Here is a 25,172-nt window from a genome sequence, read left to right as displayed (position 1 = left end):
GCTGTTGCAGAGTAATTAACACAGCAATGGTGCACAACCTGCGTAAAGAATAGATAACAGTTTATTTAGGAATTAATATACTTGATAGGAAAGAGGAGAGACATAGGTAGGTACCTTTCTATATCTCTATCTGAGAGACAGAGTAAAACTGAATATGGCATTTCCAAGGAGATGGAAATTGTCCAAAGAGTAGCAGTCTGGACAGACAAGGACAGGAAGTGGTAACATCACTATCCATCTGCTTACTATCTCCTGCAGGATCTACTTCTCCTCTTCTTTGTACACCAGACATTGCCTTTTTCAATATATTTTTAGCCTTGAAAAATGTCCTTCCAAAATCTTAAATATCCCTGATCTTATTAATGCTCAAAAAGGAATTCTTGTTCAAAGAAATAAATTAGTAAAAGCTTCCTCCCACAGTAAATTAATTATAATTATAACCAGAATAAATCATTAAAATCTCATTTCACTGATGCTGACACCATTTATTTACTGTTATGTACCTTATCCACAAAGCACATAACCAAAAGCATTCTTCAGATATCCCATAAATTTTTTAACATCTCAAAAATACATTTTCTGGCTAAGACTAGAACACTATTCTTTACAGAACCATTTAATGATATTAAACAAATGGAGATCATGCTGTAATAGATTGTGGATACAACATAAATCACAGTGTAGTATATTGTGAAGGCAAAACTACAATTTCAATTTCTTCGTCAGAGCCAGGATTACATATCCAAGACACTGAACACCCACACATTTTTCTTACTGCCTGGCATAAGCTTTTGATCTAGAGCTTCAGCTTTATCTCTTTGATCCAACATTTCAACCAAACAGGTTAAGAAAACCATTGCTTTTTAATGAGGTTCAGAATGACTGCATGGTTTTAACAGGAAATTTTAAAAAAATCAATTCTACTAACAATATAAAACAAAAACGGGCAGCATCAGATTATCAGACAGATAAATCTGCGGGGAGAAAAATATTAGCTTTCTCTATTAGATTGCTTATGCATTTTTAATGCCACATTCATTCTAAGAAATAACCCATTGCACAAGATTTTTTAAGGAACATAAACATTTATAATCCAAATTCTACTACAAATACTGAACAATACAGCTTATTGCCCTGAGATTCTTGGAGTATCTTAGAAAGTGATTTTACCCCAACATCTCCTCTGAGACATACATGAAAGGCCATGTGAAAATGACACTGAGGTTACCTCTGAATATCAGAATACTCAGTTTTCAAAAATGGCAACCTCAAAGTCTCTCAGTTACTTCAGGTGGATTTATGAATCAGAAGATCATATTTTGAGAAACGAAGTTTGAAATAAAATGATAAATACATTTCCTGTATCTATTTAGCAGTATGAAAATGTGTGCATGTAAGATACCCTCAAGTCATACCTGACATATGGAGACCCCACAGGATTTTCAATGTAAGAGACATTTTGAAGTCATTAGGTCTTCTATCCAAGTGGTCCCCAACCTTTTTATCACCGGGGACCAGTCAACCCTTGACAATTTTACTGAGACCCGGGGGGGGGGGTAGTCTACTCCTCCCCTCTCGACCACTGCCCTAACACTCTCTGTTGCAAAGAAATCTGTTTCTTACTCATTTTGCTCGGTTGTGGGTTCAGTGTGTCTCACTATTTCTACAGCTGGGTTGAAGCGCGCTTTTTGCCTTTTTCCGAGGGACGTCACCGCCTGAGCCCCTGCTCCATTTGCTTTCCCGCTGGCACCCCTGACTTCCCACCACCTGCTGGGGAGCGCTGCCAGCAGCAGCTGTGTAGTGCCAGGCCGAGGGGGAGCTCCTGCCACAGCGGCTGCTGGAGACCACCAAAGGTGAGCCAGTGGCAGAGTGGCAGGGCAGCCCCAGAGGCAGCAGCCAGGGAGGAGGACGAGGAAGAGCCGTGGCCTGGTATCAATTGATCCACAGACCAGTACCCGTCCCTGGACTGGGGGTTGGGGACCGCTGTTCTATCCAACTACTAACCAGGGCTAACCATGCTTAGCTTCTGTGATTCAACAAGATTGGGCTATCTTATGCCACCGAGGTCAGGGTCAGAATCCCACAGCAATTGATTTGGGTTAAACAAACTATTCATGGATTAATCTGAGCCTGAGTATCTGAGGGCTCAACCACAGGTACTGTTTTAATGTCAGAATGCTGATCAAAGACAACCAATTTCAACCAATTATAAGCACATCCAATTTCTGTCACTTCTGAGCAACCACAAGCAGTGCCACCCTCCACCCATATTTGGGACTTGAGAAAAATTTCCAATTACATTTTGGATATTTGTCTTGGAAGCTATGGCTTTTAAGTTCACATGCTATGATAAATAAAACACCACAAATGTTCATTGTGTATATGCAGGACTACTTTTCAAACTCTACCACTGGTATTTGTGTTCCAGGAATAAATGTTGTGTCACATGCAGATGGGAAGGGGGCACAAGGAGAGGCTTGGGAAAGGCAGCAAAAATACTAAAGTGTGAGAAAGAAGCTGTTGTACCAAAAGCTGTTGTATCCAGTACCAAAGCTTACATCCAGTTTGACCCAAGAAAGATTTACAAGCAAGTGTAAAGAAATTGCTAAGCTCTGATCTTGTTTTAGGATCTATTGTCCTGTCAAATTTTTAAATGCTGTTTTCCCTCAACAGTAAGAAATAATGAAAATCAGCTAAATAATATTAAAAGTAAACCAAAATAAAATAAAGTCAAGAGAGAAAACTATATTTTATTATTTATTTATTATTTGAATCTCTATCCTGCCACTTTCCATAGACTCATGGTGGGTTACTTAAAAAAAGATAAAACCCCAAATAAAACCAATCAACATTCACTTTAAAAACAGAACCAAGAAGGCAGCATAATCCCCTGACTACCCTCCTCCTCCTCCTTAGTCAGCACCACAGGGTGGGTTCGCATGATGTTAAGCGTTGTTTGGAGGAGAGGCCCCAATTCTTCCTGACCCCAGTCTCAACCAAAGACCTAGTGGAAGAGCTCCATTTTACAGGCCCTGGGAAACTTAGCTCCATCAGGGCCCTCAGCTCTTCTGGGAGCTCATTCCACCAGGTTGGGGCCAGGACTGAGCAAGCTCTAGCCTGGGTTGGGGCCAGGTGTACTTAAGGCCAGGGACCATGAGCAGATTAGCACCTGCAGAGTGAAGAGCCCTGCAGGAAGCATAAGCAGACAAGCAGTCCCTCAGACAGGCAGGACCCAAGCTGCAGATGGCCTTAAAGGTTAAAACCAAAACCATGAATCTGATCCAGGCTGCAACTGGTAACCAATGCAGCTGCCTCAGCATAGGCTGGGTGTGGGCCCTCCAAGATATACCTCTGAGGACTCTAGCAGCTGCATTTTTCACCAGCTGCAATTTCCAGATCAAAGACAAGGGTAGGCCCATGTACAGCAAGTTACATAAATCTAATCTAAAGGTGACAGTTGTGTCACTTTAGCCAGACAGTCCAAGGGCAAGTAGGGTGCTAGTAGGTTCACCTGGTGAAGATGGTAGAACACCATGCGGGCTACACCTGTGACCTGGACTTCCACTGAAAGGGAGGCATCTAGGATCAGCCCCAGATTCCTGATTAAGGGAGTGGTGTTGAGCTGCACCCCAGCCATTGTGGGCAGATGCACTTCCAGTCCGGCTGCCTTTCTGCCCAGCCACAGGACCTGTCTTGGAGGGGTTGAGTTTCAGGCGACTCTGCTCTAGCCACCCAGCAACCACTTAAAAACATCTGACAAATGTATCCAGGGGGGAGTCTGGGTGACCATTCTTGAGGAGGTAGAGCTGGATGTCATCCACATATTGATGACAACCCAGCCCATAGCTCCAAACGAGTTATGCCAGAGGGTGTATAAAGATGTTGAATAATGTGTGGGAGAGTACCGCCACCTGTGGAACCCCACACTGAAGTTGATAGTGGCATAATAATTCTTCCCCCACAGCCACAATCTTTGTCTGGTTTCAGAGAAAGAAGCATAGCCACTGAATGGCTGTTCCCTGAATCCCAGCCCTGGCGAGACAGTGAACCAGTCATCCGTGGTTGACCACATCAAATGCAGCCGGTAGATCGAGCAACACGAGTATAGCCGAGGCACTCCAATCCAAATGGCACTGGAGATAATCCACCAGGTGACCAGCACCATCTCCACCCTGTTGCCAAGATGGAAGTCCAACTGGTATGGGTCGAGTTCCAAAGTTTCCTCCAAGTATGCTAGGAGCTGGTCCACCATGGCCCTTTCAACCACCTTGCCAAAGAATGCAAGATACAATACCAGGAGGCAGCTGGCCAGGTCCTGCAGGTCCAGCAATGGATTTTTCAGCCTCCTTAGCTCTTCTGGGAACTCCCCAGAAGACAGGGAGAGATTTACAAACAACGCTTAACATCATCCTGCAGAGAGCTGCCTATCCACTGGTCCCCTGTTTTGAGCAACCAAGACAGGCAGGGATCAAGGAGGCAGGTATTTGCCCTCACTGACCCCAGCAACTTGCCCACTTCAGTTTCCAAAAGCTGCCTGAAGCCATCAAACATTTCTTGAGGAGCCAGTTTCCGTTCTGTATTAAAGGTCGCCGGAAAGGCCCGGCAGAGCAACAAGACTTTATCTGCAAAAAACCCTGCTAATGCCTCATAGCTAAGTGCTAATTGACTAATGTTTTGGTACCCCTCCTCAAGGGTGGTCAAAAATCGAACTACCCTAAATAATTGGGCTGGGCAAGACCTTGCAGATGTGGATAGAGGCAGCATAAAACAAACATTGGTCACTTATCGTAGAGGGTCCTTCTCCTCTGGAGTAAGGAGGATATCTGAAGAGCGTATTTTCTCATCCACTACCAGGGAGGCAGGAGTTAAACTTAAAAGCAATGCTCTCCTGCGGAATGCTGACATGTGCTCTGAAGCTCCTCCTCTCCAGTCGGAAACTCCGCAAGCTAATCAAACTAACTTTAGTAACAGTATAACAAGAATTAAACGTGGGGAAAAAAACCAAAGAAGAGAAAAAACAATAGAGAGAAAAAAAAGATGTCTCCCTACCAAACACTATCTCCCTTCCTACTGAATAACTGAACTTTGCCTCTTAAGAGATGACAGGGAGGGGTCAGATGTCCTCCTTACTCCAGTGAAGAAGGACCTTCTACAGTAAGTGACCAAAGGTTATTCTACCTCTGGAGTGGAGGACATCTGAACAGTGGGACCTTCTAAAGCTATTGTCCCAGGATGGTTGTCATCTCTCTGTACCACCATATTCAGAAGAGCCCTTCTCCCGAAGGTCACATCCAGTGCAGCAAAAACATCTTATTTTGTAATGATGCATGAAGGAGGCTATCGACGACCAAGTTGCCACTATACACAAATCTAACATCAATGTCCTATTCCTGAATGCTATGTTGGTGGAGGCACTCCGAGTGGAATGCACAGTAATCCCTGCTGGCAAGGTGTGACTCTGTACCTGGTATGACTCTGTTACACAAGAACAGATACACCTGCTAATGGCAGCCTTTGACATCTTGCCCATGTTAGGATGGGAAACTGAAATGAATAGATTATATGATTTCCTGATGCCCTCTGTCCTAATTAAAAATGCCTTCAAGGCTCTCCTAACATCTAGCTTACGGTACTCCCATTCCTTGGAATGTTTTGGTTATGGAAAAAAGTAGGAAGATTAATTTCTTCTGACCGATGGAAAGATGATGCTACTTTGGGTAGGAAGATTGGGTCAGTGTATAATACTACCTTCACTTTATGGAATACACATTAGTCAGGTCTTGCAGGGAGTGCCCCTAGTTCTGATATGTGCCTTGCCGAAGTTATGGCCACAAGAAAGAGAGCCTTCACCCTCAACCACTTTAGAGGAACGGAAGCCACTGGTTCAAAGGGGGCTTAGTAAATGCATCCAGTACCAAATTGAACCTCCAAGAAGAGAATCTGTGCATTTGAAGGGGGGCATGGCCAATGCCCCTTCAGAAACCTTACCACCAAGGGATGCCTTGATAGTTGAATTGAATGGATTTTTAGATTTCTGTAAACTGCCACGAGCCAGTGTTCTCAGGAGTGGTGGTATAAAAAATTGAAAATAAGTAAATAAACATTGTGAGCCTAAGGAACTATGGTAGCTAAGGCTGATATCTGCCTTTTTAGCATTGCTGGGCGATGGTCCAGATCAGCCCATCCTGCAAACATTTTCAGATATCACTAATTGATGGACACATACGATCAACTTTATTTCTACGGGCCTACCTTACAAATGCTTTCCATGTCATATTGTAAATACGAACGGTGGACTTTCTTCTAGAAGCCAGCATAGTACTCATCACCCTACCAGATAGACTCTGATCCTTCAAGGTTAGCCTCTCACTTTCCAGGCAGCTAATCATAGGCAATCTGGATTCGGATGCCAAATTGGGCCCTGTGATAGAAGATCTGGTATTTGAGGAACAGTCAGGTGTGCTAGTGTCGATAACTGTTGTATTGTCGAGAACCACGGTCTCCGTAGCCAATAAGGAGCCACTAAGATTACTGCTGCCTGAAGCTATCGCACTCTGCATAGCAATCTCGGAAGAAGTGGTATCAGAAAGACAGAAAGCACATAGCAGTTCCTTTGTCCACAGAGATGTCAGTGCATCCACTACTTTGCCTGTATCTTGGTAGAATCTTGACATGAACCTGGCGATTTGCACATTTTCCTTTGAAGCAAACAGTGGTTCCCAATGTAATCCCTTATCTGATTGAAGTTCCTCTGGCCACGGAGATGTCAGTGCATCCACTACTTCGACTGTGTCTTGGTAGAATCTTGACAGGAGCCTGGCGATTTGCGCATTTTCCTTTGAAGCAAACAGATCGATTTTTGGGTTCTCAAAGTAATCCCTTATCTGATTGAAGACCACTCTCTTCAGGCACCACTTTCCCTCCTGTAGCGATTGACGACTCAACCAGTTGGCTTGTATGCTTAGCACTCCCTTTATGTGTTCAGCTCTCAAAGATAAAACGTTCTTTTCCACCCAACTCAGAATTCCTGACACTTCCCTGTGTAGGGCTGATGAGTGATAACCGCCCTATTTGTTGATATAGGCCCTCGCTGCAATATTGTCCATTATGATAATCATGTATCTGTGATAGATCAAGGCATTAAGCTAAATCAAGGCCTTGTCAATTGCCCTTACCTCCAAGACACTGATTGGTAGGTCTTTCTCCTGGGGATGCCAGGTGCCCTGCACTAATTGATGAAGAAAAGCCCCCCCCCCATCCCAGAAGATTCGCATCTGTGAATATCTGTATCTCATTGTTAGAAAAGAAGTACTGACCCTGATTTAAATTTTGTGCCTTCATCCACCACACCAGACTCTGCTTTAGAGCTAATGAAAGGACCAGGGACCTGCCCTGCTTTAGCATAATCTGAGAGTGATATGGCCTGAGAAAGGCTTGCAGACCTCTGGAATGCTGCCTTCCCCATTGAAGTGCCTCCATGTTCACAATGAAGAAGCCCATCAAGCTAGCCAGAGTCAGCAACGAGGCTCTTCTGTTCTTCAACAATTCCCAAGCTGTGTTCTTTCTTTAAAAACCTTGTTATCTGAAAGAAAAATTTTCCCACTACCGTGTCGATTGTGACAACTAGATGCTGAAGACGGTGTGTTGGAGTGAGTCCACTTTTATCCCTGTTTATCAAGAGTCCAAATATAGTCAGACAAGAAATCGTTGCTTCCATGCTCTCGCAAATCTGATCCCAAGAATTGGTCCTGATCAACACATTATCTATTTATTTATTTACTTATTTATTTATTTATTTATTTAGATTTTGACACCACCCTTCCATATGGGTCTGGGCGGTCTACATAAAACGTCATAGGGTAATTACATAGAACAATTACATGGATGCAGATGTAATTGTTGACACAAATTGACACAAATTCACTATCAGAATTATCAACAGTTTGAAAATACTCCTGGTGCCATCTCTAACCTGAATGGGAGAACCTTGTACTGAAAATGTTCTCAGTTTACACAAAACCTTAGGAATCTCATGTGGAGTGCAAAAATTGGTACACAGAGATAAACCTCTTTGAAATCCATCGAAGTTAGGAACCTGTCTTGGTGTAAGAATTCCACAATGGATCTCAAGGCCTCCATTCTGAATTTGCGCAGGTTTGTTACCCTGTTCAAAAATTTTATATCTAGAATTGCCCGCCAGTCACCATTGGGCTTGGGGACGGTAAAGAAAAAGGAATACACCCCTTCGGAATACTCATAAACTGAGACTTTCTCTATGGCCTGGATGGCCAGGAGGTACATGATAGCCTGTTTGGATTTGAAGAAAGAGGTGAAATTAGGAACCTCACTGGTGGGATAGAGCTGAATTCTATTTTGTATCCTACCTCCACAGTTTCTGCGGCTCATTTGTCTACTAGCAGAACCTTCCAATGAAGGTTCTAATATGACAGGCGCCCTCCCACTGGTGGAATCGAGCCATGCCTTATTTTGTGGGTTGGATTTCTTGTCCTGTCAAACTTGTAATTTGACCCGCTCATGAATCAGTTGAAGATGTGTCTCCTTCTAAACCACCTTCTAGCTTACGACTAGGACCTTCTACGAAAGTCCTGACGAAATTGCGGGAGTGCTCCCTGTGACTGAAAGGATCCAGATTGGTTAGACCTGCTGTAGGACCCCCATCTCACATACCTGCGCGTAACTCTTGTCCCTTGTCACAACTAAAATGCACTGCGAGGTATCTCTGAACAACCGGTCACCCTGGAACAGATATGATGTCACTATTGACACTGACCTGTTCTCTGCTAGCCAAGCCTTGAGCCAGAGAATTCTTCTAGTACCATTTGATGCTGCCATTGCCCTTGCACCAAAAATGATGGTGTCCAAAGTGGTGTCTCCTGAAAATGATGCCACCCTTTGTAACCTGTTTGTACCTTCCAACCATCTAGCATTGTCCTTGGGCAACAATTGAAATAATTTACGTGCCCACACTATTACTGCCCTGTTTAATATTGACGTTATTATTTTTTAAATTTATTTTATTTATAATTCGATTTATATACTGCCAAAAGGTCTCACGGCGGTTCACAATAAAATATAAAATCAAAGTAAAATCACATAAAATCCCATTATTACAATAAAAGATGGCATTCTATTCTATAACTTTCCCCGCTTGTTCAGAGAGAGGTCGGACGTTAATCCTGTAAGAGAGAGAGGAGAGAAAGTCTGGCTGATGGATTAGGGATCTTGGATGGAACCCGGGCTCTGCCCTGGCCTCAACCATATGCCTGGCGGAAGAACTCTGTCTTACAGGCCCTGCAGAAAGATGGTAATTCCGACAGGGCCCTTAGCTCCTCCGGGAGCTCATTCCACCAGGTTGGGGCCAGCAACCAAACGGTCCCACGGGTAAGTAGGACCCAAGCTGTGTATGGCCTTAAAGGTTAATACCAACACCTTAAACTTGACCCGGAAACAGACTGGTAACCAATGAAGATGACGGAGTACCAGCTGAATATGGGCCCTCCAAGGTGTCCTAGTGAGGACCCTAGCTGCCACATTTTGTACCAGTTGTAACTTCCAGATCAGAGTCAAGGGTAGGCCTGCGTAGAGCGAGTTACAGTAGTCTAGTCTGGAAGTGACCGTTGCATGGATCACAGTGGCTAAGTGTTCTGAAGACAGGTAGGGCGCTAGTAGCCGGGCCTGGCGAAGATGAAAAAAGCCGTCTGGGCTACTTTTGTGACTTGAGCCTCCATAGACAGGGAGGCATCAAAAGTCACTCCCAAGTTCCTGACCACTGGTGTAGATGTTAATTGTACACCATTCAGGCACGGGAGGTGTGCTTCCTGATCCTGCCCTCTTCTGCCCAGCCACAGGACCTCCGTCTTGGAGGGGTTGAGTTTCAGGCGACTCTGCCTGAGCCATCCAGCCACTGCTTCCAAACAACTGGCGAATATATCTGGGGGGGAGTCCGTCCGGCCACCCAGTAGGAGATAGAGCTGGGTGTCATCCGCATATTGGTGGTACCCTAGCCCATAACCCCGAACCAATTAGGCCAGAGGGCGCATGTAGATGTTGAACAACGTGGGGGAGAGTACCGCCCCCTGCGGAACCCCAGTGGGGAGTTCGCAGGGATCCGATAGTTCATCCCCCAATGCCACCTTCTGCGTCCGGTTCTGGAGGAAGGAGGCCAGCCCTTGCAGCGCAGTCCCCCTAATTCCGGTCCCGGTGAGGCAGTGAACCAATAAGTCATGGTCGACCACATCAAATGCGGCTGACAGATCTAGTAACACGAGGATGGCGGACCCGCCTCGATTCAGCTGGCATCGGATATCATCCGTCAGAGCGACCAGCGCGGTCTCCACCCCAGATTGGTATGGGTTGAGGGCCGAAATTTCCTCCAAGAAAACTAGGAGCTGATCTGCTACGGCCTGCTCTACTACCTTCCCTAGAAAAACGCAAGATGCGAGACAGGGCGGTAGCTGGCGAGGTCCCGCCTGTCCAGCGATGTTTTTTTCAGCAGAGGGTGAACCACGGCTTCCTTAAGCCCCCTGGGGAACTCTCCAGATGTCAAAGAGAGGTTGATAATCCATTGGTCGCCCTGTTTAAGCAACCGAGACGGACAGGGATCCAAGGGGCATGTAGTAGCCCTCACTGATCCTAGTAACTTGTCCACTTCGGTTAAAGACAGCCGCCTAAAGCCATCAAACACTAACCCCCTTGGCAGCCACGGAGCTTCCAGTTCACTAACTGTATCAATAGTGGCAGGCAGGTCGCGGCGGAGTGATAGAACCTTATCCGCAAAATAGCTTGAAAATGCCACATAGCTCAGATCCAATTCCCTTAATTTCGGGCGCCCTTCTTCGAGGGCGGTAAGTGACCTAATCACTCTAAACAGTTGTGCCGGGCGAGAGCTTGCGGACGCGATTTCCGTGGCGTAGAAGTCTCGTTTCGCCACTTTCACCGCGTTCTCATACGCCTTCATAAGTCCTTGTCACTTTGTCGCGAGTCTTCCTCCACACTCGCTCAAGGTGTCTCTCTTCCTTCTTCTTCTCCCGGAGCTCCTGGGAAAACCACGGAGCCTGTTTGAGGCAAAGGCGGAGAGGGCGCCTAGGAGCAATCTTGTCGATAGCGGCCGTCAGGCGGGACTGCCAGTCCTCCACCAAGGCTGACAACGAGTTACCGGAGGGCATCGGGTCCCGCAGGGCACTCAGGAATCTCTGGGATTCCATAAGTCTCCGCGGGCAGACAAAAATATGTCCGGCACCCAAACGGGGAGGGGGTGGCATCTTAAGTCGAGCCTTCGGGGCATGGTGGTCTGACCATGGAACGATGTTATTCGCCACCAGATCTACCGCTACTCCTGCGCCAAAGATCAAATCGAGGGTGTGACCGGCCTGATGAGTGGGACCAGCAACAAATTGTGAGAACCCCAGTGTCTCCATGGCAGACACCAGGTCCAGGCCATGTCCTGAAGGTAGCGCATCCGCATGGACGTTGAAGTCGCCCAGGACCAGAAGTCTTGGGTACTGCAACGTCCAGGCAGCCACCGCTTCCAGTAGGTCTGGCAGGGAGTCCAACGGGGCAGTGGGTGCTCGGTACACCAAACAGATCGCCACGTTCTCGACCGATTCCCACTCTAGGCCGACACACTCAATCCCCGGGATTGAAGGCGCAGGGAGGGCCCTGAAGGAGAAAGCTGGGTGTGCTTTGCAAAATATTCCTGCAAGGAATATTTGACTTGTTATTAATTGACCGCCAGGCGGACCTGGCTTGTGTGACCGAAAGCTGGGTGCGCAAAGGCGAGACAGTCGCCTTGAAAGAACTCACGCCACCTGGCTTTTCGGTCCTACAACCCCGGCTCCATGGGAGGGGAGGGGGGGTGGCAATCTTGGTCAGAGAGTTGCATAAGATAAACACCGGTTCCACCCTAGCCCTCTTCCCCACAAACCTGGGGATGGGACGGAGATTTGAAGGGCAGGCCAATGGCCGTGGAAATTCCACGGCCAAGGCCTTTGTGGACCTACATACGCCGCTGCCCCCCTATTATTGAATCTCCTCCCGCCTTATGGCCACCCTGATGTTCATGGCCATTTCCTCATAAGCCCTCCTAAGAGAAGTTTCTATCTATAGGATCCCTGATATATCCCTCACCATCCTCTGACACCAGACCTGTGGAATCAATGGCGGATGTATGAGAATCAACGCTAGGGATTTGATCTCTTCAACATTGATTTTGATAGCATTCTATGTAAATGTTCCAAAATGTTTTATGTAAACCACCCAGAGCCATAGGGAAGGGCAGCATAAAAATCAAAATAAATAAACATACTTGTGAAGAGTGTACAACTGCTTTAGGATGGACAGAAACTGCTTATTGATCAGTGGTTTCTTCCACTCCACCCTCACAGCAAGGCCTCTGCCAGCTCCGTCAGTATCGTGATATGGTTGCTTGCCTCACCCAATCCCCACAGGCTGTCTTCGCTGTGGTTGAGGCAGCCCGGCTCAGGACCTTCTATTGGGCCTACCGGGCCCAATGCCTCACTCAGAGGGGAAGGTTGAGGCTCTGCTTGGTCCCCTTCTGAGAGGAACTTATCCTCTCTGTCAAAGTGAGCCACATCTCCGCTCCAAGGGGAATTAGTATACCTCATTAAAATCGCTACTGTGATCATGCAATGGCAAAAAAGAAACCACCATGGCTAAACTGCTGCAACTGACCAAGCAATCTCCTCTCTCGCCTTTGCCCAATCCAATTTGAGAAAATTAGAAAAAATAGACGGATAGTAAATTTAAAAACGGAACGAAGGAGAGAAGAAAGAAAATATTATGCTCATTTTCAGCAGTAGAGCTCCTCCATCACTGCACTTGCTTTACTCATGGCAGGAGAAAGATTGAAGAGGAGAAGCTTCAGAGCTCATGCCAGCATGCCATAGGAGGCCAATATGTTTAAGTTTAACTCCCTCCTCCCTGGAAGTGCACTTCAGATGTCTTCCACTCCAGAGAGAGAACTCTCGTTTAATCGCCTTAACTGCCATCTTGTTAAGCAAAATGCTCAAGTACCCCTTATGCTTATCAAAATTTTGGGGAATTTAGCTATGCACAAGGGATAAGTAGCGAAATCTGTTTGCTGTGTTAATGAGGTGATTAATCCTTGTAGAAATCCATGGGATACAAATACTGATTAATAATAAGGTATATGCTTTATTTATAGAGCCTCTTGTGGCGCAGAGTGGTAAGGCAGCCGCCTGAAAGCTTTGCTCATGAGGTTGGGAGTTCGATCCCAGCAGCCGGCTCAAGGTTGACTCAGCCTTCCATCCTTCCGAGGTCGGTAAAATGAGTACCCAGCTTGCTGCTGGGGGGTAAACGGTCATGACTGGGGAAGGCACTGGCAAACCACCCCGTATTGAGTCTGCCATGAAAACGCTAGAGGGCGTCACCCCAAGGGTCAGACATGACTCGGTGCTTGCACAGGGGATACCTTTACCTTTTTATATGCTTTATTTAAGAGTTAAGACATAGACCAACACTACACAACCATAGCAGCAAACAATAAGAAATGGCTAAGTTCTAAGGGGTGGGGAGCAGAATCAGACATTTACCTATATGGAGAAGTTAGATGCCTTGGAGAAGTGGGGGGGGGGGCAGCAACACGAATGGATCAGCATGTGAGTTGGGCGTCACTAGAGAGGAGAGAGAGAGGAACCAGTGACAAACAGACCCTTTGGACTGCATTCTAAGGTGCTAGAAACCCTGAAATCAGCACCTATGACAAGAGACCTCATCGTGGGACGAGACTAGCACAGAGACTGTGTGCTCTTCAAGCAAGACTCTGAATTGTGGACTTTGGCTCTGGCCTAGACATAAGGCTAAATAGCCAGGCTTACCCGTCTTTGCAAAACATCAGTGGAGCTTGGCATGACTGACTGACCTCTCAGCATCCTCGAAACTGCACAAAGCACTGGCAACTTCAAAGAACATCCTCCTTCATGACTCCCCCCCATTAAACATGCAGATTGCAGAAGAAACTTCTCTCCTTTGAATCCCCCTTTCCTGTCCACCCAACATGAATGCCAGCTTGCCAATAGCTTTATGGCTCTCTATAGTTTTTCCAGAGCACTCCCTTTGATCACATTTATCCTGGGACATCCTGGATAAATCACCCTTTTGGTTCCATATCAAAGGGAGCATCTGCACCCATTGTCCAACGCTATCTTTTTGCCAATGTGACTTTTACCACATCTCTGGCTAAGGAAAGGGGATAAAAACCCTTTCTTGTAGGCCCCTGTGCACGCACTCTCTCTCTCTCTCTCTCTCCTCTCTTGTGACGCCCAACTCACATGCTGGTCCATTCATCTTGCTGACCCCTCCCCCCTTCTCCAAGGCATCTAACTTCACCATATAGGTAATTCTATGATTCTGCTCCCCCCGCCCTTGGAACTTAGCCATTTCTTATTGTTGGCTGCTGGGGTTGTGTAGTGTTGGTCTATGTCTTATTTCTTAAATAAAGCATACACCTTATTATTAAAAAAAAAAGTTTCAGAAAGAGAGAGAGCTGCTGTCTGTCCAGCTTACTGCAGAAAGGGAATATCCTGTAGCATTTGCATGAGGGATCCCTAAACTGGCTCCAATGGCTTTTTCTCACCGCTAACAGGAAGCAGAATTAGGATTTTTAACTGAGGGACAGGAAAGGATTCACCCCAATCCTTTGCTTGTAACTACTGCCGTAGCAAGACAAAAGTGGGAACATGAACTCTGAAGGATCTTATGACTGCCACTTGCATTTAAGCAGCAGGGGAGAGGGGGTATAGGAATGGATGTTATCAGATAATTCAAATAAACAAATTCAACACTTAACTCAGGGACAGGGAAAAGGATGCTGTCCTTTTATCAGGGTCTTTTGCATCCTGCTACCAAGCAGGCCAGCAAGGGAGGGGAGGAAATGAGCTCTCTGCAATGTGAGTGTGTGCAGCACACAAGCGAAGGGAAAGGGTATAGGGAGTATCAATCTCATATGCCTTCATAAGCATGCGATAAGATGCTCTTGCCACTTCATCGCAAGTCTTCCTCCAAGCTCATTTTAGCCATCTCACCTCCCTCTTCCTCTCCCTTAGCTCCCCAGCATACCAGGGATGTTTGAGATGAGGGTGGAGAGGGCACCAGGGAGTGATATCATCAATGGCGGCCATCAAGCGCTACTGCCAGTCCTCTACCAAGTCTGCCAATGAGTCACTGGGAGGCATCAGGTCCCACAGAGCATTCAGGAATCCAACCGGATCCATAAGTCTCCATAGGCAGGCTAAAATGCATCTGCCACCCATGCACCCTGAAGGCACAGCTAAGCATCCTTAGCTGTGCCTTCAGGGGTGGCAGTGAGCCTCTGCTCCGATGTTCCACCGTTCTGTCCCTCGCAGGGTGTTGGAGCCATCATCCAACTCCTCTGCCAACTCCTGTGCAGGTTCTGTTTCCGCTGCTTGCAGGGTGCACTCCCCGGGCCTCGCACCACCTCTCTGCTGACCGCCTCTGCTGTCGGCACTCCAATCTGCCCACTGCTGTTTGATGTTCCTCTCGACACAGAGTGCTCCTCCACCCAAGGAGAGCCTGGTGCTACTGCTGCTACTGTGCTACTCCAGAAGGTGCATCCCTGCAGCTGTGTCTGCCAGGGGATCTTTTGTCCGACACCCGTCCACGCTGCAACCTGCAGCAAACTATAGGGCAGTAGGTTCCAGGAGAAGGGAGGTGGTAAGTGGGAACTCTGACTAGCCAGTGGAGCCATGCCTCTTGCCTCTTGTTCTCTTTGCTCCCAATGGGAGACTTTGGTGAGTTGAGTCAGGTCGAGTCGATGGGTCAGAGTCTTTACTGGGACCTCCACTAACACGCCTATTGTTATGGTGTCTCTCCCCCAGCAGATCTTCCCCAGGGTCTGGGCTCTTCGCCCTGCCATCTTTCCAAGGCAAGGGCACTGATTCCTTTTGGCCTCCCTGGCTTTGTCTTCATTCTCTTCATTCCTCCTGTTCCTCTGGGTGTTCATTCCTGAAACAAACACAGGGCTAGCTGGAGGCGTCCCATCCTTCCTACACACTTCCCCAGGACCTCTCTACCAGAGCAGTCCGTAAAGCTGGACATTAACACACAGCTTCTTGCAACAGAGCACTCCTATGCTGCTACCACCACCGCCATCTTGTCTCCTCTTGATATCTTTAGTAAGAACAGTTTTACATACTACTTTTAAAAACAGACACAAAAATATTGTTTATATTGCATAACAAACTAATAACAGCCTCCCATCCCAGCTGAAGAGTCATAAATGATGCAGAAATACATGTGCAAACCAAGCTGATGAATATTTATTCAGAAATAAGTCGCACTGAGTTCCATGGGGTTTATTCCCAAGTAAATGGATATACAATTAATTTCAACCTTGTAAGCAGCATTAAAAGCATGATTAATGTACCCTGAAATACAGGTGAACTAGTTTCAAAGCCCATTTGTAAAAATGGGCTTTGAAAGGGGAGAAGGGGGAAGGGGAAGGGGAAGGGTCAGAGGACCCCCCCCCCACCAGCTTACCTGAAGGTAGGCGGAGGGGGAATAGGCGTGGGTGTGGCCAGGTTGCCAGCGTCCCGGTGGCGTGTGGTGGTGCAGGGGCAGTCTCGCCGGCTCCAGACCCCTGGCACAGCTCCTCCAGACTCGTGGCACAGGCTCGCGGTGCGCAGGCTCACGGCTCCCCCCTCCTAACTACCCGCCCGCCCATCCCCGAAGTTGCCAGACCACTCCCCCTTACCCACCCGTTGCTGTCTTCCCCTGACCCCACCCCCCACAGCCGCCCCAGCGATCCACGCTCCCACCCCTCTCTACCCCATGCTCCCACCCGTTCCTCTCTTCCGCACCCCCCCAACACTCGCTCTTGCCCCCCCACCCCCCTGCAGAACCCCCGCCCCACTCACCGCCATTCCAAGCCTCCTCAAGACCCCTCGTGCAGCCTTGCGCCACTGTGGATGTGCCGCCACTTCCCCTGCGGCCGACTGGACGCCCCGCCGCACTCCGCGTCCGCCTGGAGCCTTCGCCCGGCCCCATCCACAGCCATGCCGCATCCTACACATGGCAGGCCTGGCCCTGGACCCGGCAGAAGGCCAGGCCAGCCAGCAGAGGCCCCCGCAGATGCGGCCTTCTGCAAAGGTGACAGCCGCCATTGGCGCCTCCAGCACCCGCCGACGCTGTGTCTGGGCCCGGCAGAGGGCCGTAAGGAAGTGCAGTGCCGGCCAGAGGCTTCAGCAGAGCCAGGGTGCAGCTAATTGTTTTTATCACGGACAGGCCCCACCCTTTCTCCTTCCACTTAGCCCTTAGGTTATTATTCCCGCTCTGCAGGAGTGGTTACAGATATCCATTTGTGGCTTCAGCAGACCTCAAACTGAAACATCTAGGTCGAATTGCAAACATTAATAGCAGGAGCACTAAATGAAGACTTTTTTCCCCCTACAGCTTGCTTGTGAACTATTTAACACTCCCACTGAATGCAGAGGAATATATCCCACATCCTAATGCCTATTGCTGTAGTGCTTTGACTACTTCTCTGCCCAACATGACTATGACTGGTCCAACCACTCTATTAAGAATATCTGTTTCACAGATATTCGTATTTCTGGTATGGCCTTGGAGGAGGAGCTAGTCTCATGGCTTAACACCCACTCGGGGCAGCTATCCCGCCCCTGAGTGCCTCCTCCTCCAACCATCTTGCCTGTCTTTCCACAGCCAGCCAATCGACTTCTGTCCCCCATCCCTGACCACCTCTTCCTCCCTCCACATCCCTCAGAGGCTCAGAGGCTGCAGATCCCTGCTGTGTGAGAGCTGCCCCTGCCAGTGAGTTCCCTTCCTGGGGGCCTGCAGCCTGTACAGGTCCTGGTAGGAGGGAGAGGTCATCCACAGAGTTCTTCCACCGCACACACCCCCAACCAAGTTCCTGTTGTATTCCTGAATGCAACAGGCTTGGCCCCTAGTAATAACATAAGAAGAGCCCTGCTGAAAGATAACAAAGGTCCATCTTTTCCAGCATTCTGTCTCATACAGTTGCCAACCAGTTCCTATGGAGGGTCAACAGCACTGACTTTCTCTGATGTTCACTCCTGGCACTGGAATTCAGAGGTTTACTGCCTCTGAATATGGAGGTGTCCTTTAGGCTACTAGTGCCCTACCTGCCCTAAGAACACCTTGTCACAGTGAGCCAAGCGATGGTCATCTCCAGACTTGTTGTTGTTGTTGTTAGGTGCAAAGTCGTGTCCGACCCATCGCGACCCCATTGACAATGATCCTCCAGGCATTCCTGTCCTCTACCATTCCCCGGAGTCCATTTAAGTTTGCACCTACTGCTTCAGTGACTCCATCCAGCCACCTCATTCTCTGTCGTCCCCTTCTTCTTTTGCCATACATTGCAATTGGGTATACCATAGCCTTGACTATACGCACTTTTGTTGGGAGGGTGATGTCTCTGCTTTTTAGGATGCTGTCTAGATTTGCCATAGCTTTCCTCCCCAGGAGCAAGCGTCTTTTAATTTCTTTGCTGCAGTCCCCATCTGCAGTGATCTTGGAGCCCAGGAAAATAAAATCTGTCACTATCTCCATTTCTTCCCCATCTATTTGCCAGGAAATCTCCAGACTAGACTTCCCTAATTTGCTCTATGTGGGCCTTCCCTTGTCCTTGACCCAGAAACTTCAGCTGGTGCAAAATGCAGCTGCTAGGGTCCTCACTGGAACACCATGGAAGGGCCCACACCCAGCCAGCACTGAGGCAGCTGCATTGGTTACCAGTTGAGTACCAGATCAAGTTCAAGGCTGTGCTTTTTACCTTTAAATACATTAATGATCTGGGCCCAATGTACTAGAAGGGCCATTTAACCCCTATGCCCCCTGTGGGGGCATATAAGTTGGAGGTCCCCAGCCCTTGCAAGATTCACTTGGTCTTGACCTTTTTCACCTGGCCCCCCACCTGGTGGAATAAACTCCCAGGAGAGTCAAGGGCCCTGACAGCTTTTGCAGTTCCATAGGGCCTGCAAGACAGAGCTCTTCCACCAGGTATTCGATTGAGGCTGGGTTACGGAAGATCTGGCCCTTCTTTGGGTGTCCCTTTGGCATTTGCTATTGGGACGGATATTCTGCATATTACATTTCCAGGGCTCATATGGCTATTGTTGCTGGCTGGTATGGGAATTTCTGGGATTAGGGTGGGTTGGTCAGGGAGGGTGGGAGGTTTTTTAAAGGCTGTAAATTATTGTTATTGGGATTAGGGTTGGAAGGTGGGAGAGGGTTTTTAAGGTCATCGATTACTGTTTTATTGTATTTTATATACTGTTGTGACCTGCTGCAGGCTGGCCATACTGAGGGCCATTCTGCACTCGTCCAAAATAGCACAATGGTTACAAATTGAAATCGCTACTGTTTTGCTGTTATGCACAACGTCGTTGACAATCTGCAACACTCCTGAAACCGATCCGCAAAAAGCGCTTCGTTGTAGCGCTTTCAGGGAAATCCCAAAAAGTGGATTCACCCTCCGGAAAGCGCTACACTCTTGCAACCAATCTGCAACACTAGCGGGAAAGTTCTGTGCGTTACCATTGTTGTGGTTTCTGCAAAGTCCCTCCCCCTAGCTCTCTCCTCTGATCTTCCGGCTAAGCAATCGCCATTTTTTTTTCTCCGAGCGAGCGGAGATCAACGCACCGGCGAGCCTTCGTTTACCCAGCGAGGCTTCCCTGGCTGCAGAGCTGTTTTAAGTCACCAAGCACGAAACAACACACAGCCCGATTTGCTGGTTTATTTTTCCCTTTATTTTTCACTGTATTTTCGGCCGAAAATCACGCCCGTGCCGGGGGCGTTAATTTTTTTTTCCACTCTGGAGGAGCGTGGCAACGATGAAACGGCAGCTCAAACACCACCTGCTACCTAGATGGGTCTCTCCGTTGCAACAAATCAACGCAGATTCGTTGCAATGTGTTTTTTTTTCTAACTTCCTTAAAGGGAAAGGGGCTTTTTGGGATCATGATAACGGCCGCCCATTGGCTGCTTGACGGCCAGGGGCGGGACGAGCTCGGCAATATCGCTTCCTGGCTAGCGATTTTTGCTGAGACTGGAAACCTGTGGGAAACTATAGAAACGCAACTGGAATCCACTACAAAGCCAGGTATGCATAATGACGAATTCCACAATTTAAAATGGCGTTTTTTTGCCCCAAAACCAATTTGCCACATAGATCCTGGTGCGGAATGACCCTGAGAGATGCAGAATATAAATAGAACAAATAAATAGTCGCTACAGCTAGAAGTCACTGATAGATCTATCCTTTACGGATCCGTTTAATCCCCCTAATCATCTAAACATCCGGAAGAAGTTCCTAACAGTTAGAGCGGTTTCTCAGTGGAACAGGCTTCCTCGGGAGGTGGTGGGTTCTCCATCTTTGGAAATTTTAAACAGAGGCTAGATAGTCATCTGACGAATAGGCTGATTCTGTGAAGGCACAAAGGGGTGGCAGGTGACAGTAGATGAGCGATAGGGTTGTGAGTGTCCTGCATAGTGCAGGGGGTTGGACTAGATGACCCATGAGATCCCTTCCAACTCTATTATTCTATGATTCTAAGAGAACCTGTCCTCTTATTCCATAACTCCTGAATTTACTCAAGAGTCACTGGTGAGGTACCTTGTCCAAAGCCTTTTGAAGGTCCAAGTATATAATGTCATTGACATTGTCTACCTAGTCCCCACTGACTACATGCTTGTTCATTTTCTCAAAGAATGTCATAAGGTTGATGAGGCAGAATCTCCCTTTGCAGAAGCCATGATCATTTTCTTTCCCCAGGCTTTTTTCCTCTATGTGCCCAATAATTCTATCATAGATTACAACTTCTACTAATTTGCCTGGGACAGCTATTAGGCTAACTGTCCTGTAATTTCCTTGTTTCTTTATGGACTCCTTTTCAAAAATCAGTGTGACATCTGCTGTTCTCCAGTCTTCTGGCACAGCAGCTAAATTTAGTGATAAGTTAAATACAGACTTGTTTTTAAGACCTATCAACCACCTAGTACAAATATCTCCCCTGCAGCTGGTTACATACTGCCTACTAGATTACTGGCAAATCCCACTCATGAAGCTGTTAGCAAAGGCAATATATAAACATCCTCAGCCCTTCCCATAGTGTCCTAATAACTGGTGTTCCTGACAACCATTATGACTTGAAATGGGAATTTGTGGCATTTAATTGAATGGGGACAGGATCTTACGACAGAGGGGCCTTAATCTGACAAAACAACTGTAATAAATTAGGAAACATTTCATGCTGAGATTGACGTAAACACCAGCAGCTATGTCCTCATTGATCAAGACAATACAGAGAGGGCACAACATATTCTAATGCAGGGGTCCTCAAACCCCGGTCTGCGGCCCGGTACCGGGCCGCAAAGGCCATGGTATCGGGCCGCCAGTGGCCGTGCCTTCCTCCCCCCCCCCGCAGCGAGAGGGGGGGAAGAAGCAGGCACGGCCGCCAGCACACCAGGGATGCAAACGCGCACGCGCGGAACTGCCGCGCGCGTGTGTTTGCGCCCCCTGCTGGCGAAAACGCGCACGCACGGCAGCTCTGCGCGTGCGTGTTTGCGCCACCTAGTGGCGAACACGTGCATGCGCAACAACTGCGCGTGCGCGTTTGCGAGCAGCGGCGGCGGCTCTCTCCAACCCTCGGAGGCGGTCCCCGACTACTAGAAGGTCGGGGACCGCTGTTCTAATGGCCTCAGAAGCCTCTGGAAAGCATTTAAATGGCTAGCAGTTCTCTTCTTTGACCAGGTCAGATTGGATAAATCAGTATCACTGATTTACAAACACTGTATCATAAATATCCCGAGGCCTACTTAATACACTGTAGCTTTCTTCCATAGAAATCATTTCTAGATCGGAAAACGCAAGAAATCCATACAAAAAATCATTTTGCAATGAACCCACATATACATCGCACATGTGTGTATTATTCATACTTAAAGACAGTAGTTGTCTACAGATTTCCAGTACGTGCTGCCAATGATGTACAGCCTAGGGAGATGTCCCAGTCCCCAGCACCCCCAGTTAAACCGCTCTTATAGTGACCCTGGTGTACCCCTGCCTGTCTGACCTTGACAGATCAACTGTATGATTCCATATAAGGCAGCCCCACATGTTCAACTACAACTGTGTCGGTGTGGCAACCTACAGCACGCGAAGGAGGCCATAAATGCTTACAGAGCCCAGCTTGGTTCGCTGAGAGGGACCCATTCAGCAGCCAGCAGAACAACCCTATGCCACGTTCCTCCCTTGATTTCAATTGCCTAGAGCAGGGGTGGCTGAACGGCGGCTCTCCAGATATCCAGGGATTACAGTGACCATGAGCCCCAGGGGGAGGCTGGACATCTGGAGCACCCCAGTTCGGACCCCCGTCCCCGCCTAGAGGGACTCTTCCAGGGATGGCTCACCAAGGGTCTGTTCCCCGCCCGCCCCCGCCCCCCTTTCCAGGGCAAAGAAAACGGGCAAGCTTCTTTCAGGCAGGACATACGCGTCCCCTACCACAGCGCCGTTCTTGATGGGGGCTGCTACTACACACATACACACCCCATGTGGCAGGTAGTATCTTCTCTACGCACCAGCGGCCCGCAGTCTTTGCTCTCCTGCGCTCGGCAACTGCTCAGTCTCCAAGACTCAGACGCCGGAATCTGTTGCTAGGCGGCTAAACCACTCCAGGGAAGATCAGGGGAGGTTTAGCCACCTTTCCCCTCATAGCAACTTTTGGGAAGCAAACGTACTCTTCGTAATTTTCGAAAGTCCCACCCCCCTCCTATCCCTGCATGACTTTTGTACAGTTTGTCTCTGGCGTTTCGCTTTGTTACATCTCCCCCCCCAGAAGAAGTTGGTTGCGTCCAAGCAAAGTGAGAGGAGACGGTTGAAGAATCGCAGGAGGGGGAGCTGCCGGTTAGGACATTTTCGTCGGAGGGGTGTGTGTGTTCTTTTCCCCTACCTCTGAAATTGGGCGGCTCAACTGAACTAACGAAGGACTTGGACTGGGGGGAGGGGGGGAGGAGGAGACGTGGTTTTCCGTTTGCAGTGCTGTCAGCTTTGTTAGGAGCCAGGCAAAGGATCGAGAGGTTGTTCAGAAACAAAGGCCGTGCAATATCTGATATTGAGATCAAGAAACCAAAGTAACACGGACCAGTGAGCAAACAAGATTTTGGAGCTTACCAGAACTTTTCATCAGCCTGGCAAATTCAAAACTTTGATATTGTTTGCCTTACTTTTGCTTGGCTTTAGGGTTAGAATTTTGCTTTGAACCAATATAGTGGCGGGCATTTTCTGCTACTTAGCCACGGTTTTAAATACTCTCTATTTGTTCATGAAATTACATAATTATAGTGAAATGAGAGAAAGCACAGAAGAGCTCATTCTCAAGTGGCTCAGTGAGCAGACGTTCGGACAAAGCAGATTGGGAGACTTTTTCCTTGAAGTTAATAAGTAAACTTGCACAGTGGTTTTTCTACAGTACTGCAGAATTAGCTGTCATTGATTTGGGGTACAATAAAATCAGAGTCCAGTAGCACCTTTAAAACCAACAAAGATTTATTCAGAGCGCGAGCTTTTGATCAGAAGAGTGCTTGCACTCGAAAGCTCGTGCCCTGAATAAATCTCTGTTGGTCTTAAAGGTGCTACTGGACTCTGATTCTATTGTGCTACTTCAGACCAACACAGCTACCCATGTGAATCTATTGATTTGGGGTGTGTGAGACAGGTACATCCTCTTTTAGCTTGAGGGTATGTTTGTTTTGTCATTAGCCAGCAGTAGGTTTCAGTAGCCCCTCCCAGTTTGCAAGGATCTTGGCCTGCACAGAACTCCTGTGTTGCAATATAACCAGGTTTGATTCTGGTAGTGGGGTCAATAGCAACAACATTCATTCACTAGGTAAATTCATTCAAATTTTGGTGGTGATGGAGTTCAGAGCAGCTTCCACATAGTGACCAGCTTTGAGGATGGTGTTTCTGGTTTTGACATTAAATTCACATGCTTGGACTATGCCTCCAGAAATTCAGTCTTAATAGCCTTCCTTAATTGTTGCATATTTCAGTTTTCCTACACTGTATAGATGCAGTAGTGTCAGCAGAGAATGGTTGTCATATGAAGATCACTTTTGCAGTTTGTGACAATATCAGATTTGCCAGTTGTTTGCAAATAACAAAGCTTTAAGAAAAATTAAAACCATTCTGTCTTAAACCCTAAGGACTGATGCAGTTATTACATTGTAAGAAGCTGCCTACTGCAGCAGCATAAAGTGGTAGGAAAAGGGTAGGTAGAAATCAACTTTTAAAAGTTTATTTTTTAAATAATTTCTCCCCTCAAAAAACTGAAAATAAACAAAATACAGCAACCATGGTGGCAAACATACTTATAAAAGGTTTCCAGATATCTAAAAATACATTTGTACGTAACTATATATAATATGTTTGAATATAGATCAGGATGTGAGGTCCTCAATCTATGGATTCTATGGGGTGGGCATATATCCCTCCAGTGCTGTAATATAAGGCTTTTGGCAACAGTAGGAACATGAAGGGTCCATTTTTTTACCATCATTTAGCATCCAGAAGACAGGTCAATAGTTGAAAAGTACGTAAACATTGTCAAAGATCAATGAATATTCTAGTACAAAATTGATATGAGTATTTGCATCCTTCCCAAAAGACCAAATAACCGGACAGGCCAAAATCATATGTTTAAGAGATTAATTTTGTAAGTTGCAATGTAAGCAGTCAGATTCTTTACTGAATCATTTACTTTAAAAGCCACTGTGGTGTCCAATATATTCTAAGCATTTTTTTTCTTTTTGCTGAAAAAGTCATACGTTGAGAACCATAGAAACAGTAGGTAGAATGCTGAGGGCTGTAACCCAGTGGTCCCCAACCTTTTTATCACCGGGAACAGGTCAACACTTGACAATTTTACTGAGGGCTGGGGGGGTAGTCTTTTATCAAGGGACGCCGCTGCCGCGTGAGCCCCTGCTCCACTTGCTTCCCACTGGTGCCCCTGACTTCCCACCGCCCACTGGAGGGGCGCTGCCAGTAGCAGCTGCACAGTGCCATGCTGAGGGGGAGCCCCAGCCATGTCTGCCGCCAGAGAGCACCAAAGGTGAGCCAG

General features: G+C 47.4%; 1 protein-coding gene across 7 annotated transcripts in view; it reads right to left on the bottom strand.

Moving 5' to 3' along the window:
• DNAH1 (dynein axonemal heavy chain 1) overlaps window positions 1-22,782 on the bottom strand; it is a 236,653-nt gene extending 213,871 nt beyond the window's left edge. For 3 of the 7 annotated variants that reach the window (XM_077325855.1, XM_077325854.1, XM_077325853.1), the window contains exon 1: window positions 22,604-22,726. The gene's annotated coding sequence lies outside the window, so the exon portion shown is untranslated. Of the gene's footprint in view, window positions 1-22,603 lie in introns of all 7 variants that reach the window. The other 4 variants (XR_013229078.1, XM_077325858.1, XM_077325859.1 and 1 more) reach the window with 4 other exon arrangements.
• Window positions 22,783-25,172: the final 2,390 nt, after the last annotated feature.

The sequence above is a fragment of the Paroedura picta genome, chromosome 3 (assembly GCF_049243985.1).
Source record: "Paroedura picta isolate Pp20150507F chromosome 3, Ppicta_v3.0, whole genome shotgun sequence".
Classification (NCBI taxonomy): domain Eukaryota; kingdom Metazoa; phylum Chordata; class Lepidosauria; order Squamata; family Gekkonidae; genus Paroedura; species Paroedura picta.
This window is presented reverse-complemented; position numbering and strand designations above follow the sequence as displayed.